Below are 1,398 nucleotides of genomic sequence, written 5' to 3' on the forward strand. Positions count from 1 at the left end.
TATATATATATACACACACATATATATACACATACATACATTACATACATTACATACGTACATACTTATACAAGGTGATTAAAAAAGAATGAATCGATTTCATGACCGTACTCAATATTTTAATAAGGTAAAGCAATAGATAGAAAACTTAATTAAGCTCAGTCACAAGTACTGTATTGTACTCACTATCAACTTTTATTTTCTGTCTTACTAAGTGTTCAAAGTGGTCTCCACATGCAGCACGGACAACATCAATGCGATAAGAGAATTCCTCCCAGACGCGTTTCAGCATAATTATCACGGTCAACAGAGCTGATTGCTGTTGTTATTCGATGTTTAAGGTCATCGAGGTTTGTGGTTTAGTTTTAGTTAGTAAGAGTTTTACGGCACTTGCAACACAATAAAGTCACATAGGTGCCGAAGGGTGGATGTTTTACAAGACAGTTTTAGTTTTAGTAAATGTTTTACGGCACTTGCAACACAATAAGGCCATTTAAGTGCCCAAGATTAGTGGTGTTACAAGAGAGTAACAAACACAAAAAAGAAGGAGGGGAGATAAAGACGATAGATGTTTGATAGGCAGGAAGAAGCAAACCACACCAGAGCACCCGCCAACCACCCACTGAGGTTAGTGGGTAGCAGTGGAACATAAATGCGCTACAGTATAACACGGATAGGTCCAACACAGAAGACTCGAAATATGAATCCGTCGAATTGTGCCTGCGGTCCCGTTTTTTTTCTCTTCTTTATCTTTGTCATTGTAAGAATCCCTCAAACTACGGATCCCGGGAACTACCGAGGCCGGTCCCGACCAATTCGAACTGTCCGTGTTATAGGCCTACTGTATTTTACATATCCACACAAGAAAAAAAGTTATACACGGTGATGTTTAGAAAAGGTTTTACGGCGCTCGCAACTGCATACTATGGTCATATGAGCGCCAGAAGATTAGAGGTGTTACAAGAGAGAAACAAACATAAAAAAGAAGAAGGGAAGATAAGGATGATAAATATTTGATAGGAAAGAAGGAGCAGACCACACCAGAGCACCCGCCAACCGCCCGCATACCCGGTGATGTCTAGGGATCTGGCAGGCCAAGCACAGATAGCAAGGTCTTGGGACTCTTTCCGACTTACTATCCATCGCTAGGGCAATTTTTCATTTAAAAAACTTCAAACCACCGGATGCCGAAGGGGCGGTACTCCATCTTATTGAGAAAAAAAAATGAAGTCACGCGTATCTGCCTGCGGTGAAGCGAAGAGCCAGTTTTGGAGCATATCGAGATAGATTTGTCCTGTATTTCTTTCTTTTTTTTCAAAAGAAGAACGACGTGACAACAGCACCCCCCATGACAGCTATTCAAAAGTTAGATAATACATAATATGTTATATATTTATA

The sequence above is a fragment of the Aplysia californica genome, unplaced genomic scaffold (genome assembly GCF_000002075.1).
Source record: "Aplysia californica isolate F4 #8 unplaced genomic scaffold, AplCal3.0 scaffold00007, whole genome shotgun sequence".
NCBI classification, from domain to species: Eukaryota; Metazoa; Mollusca; class Gastropoda; order Aplysiida; family Aplysiidae; genus Aplysia; species Aplysia californica.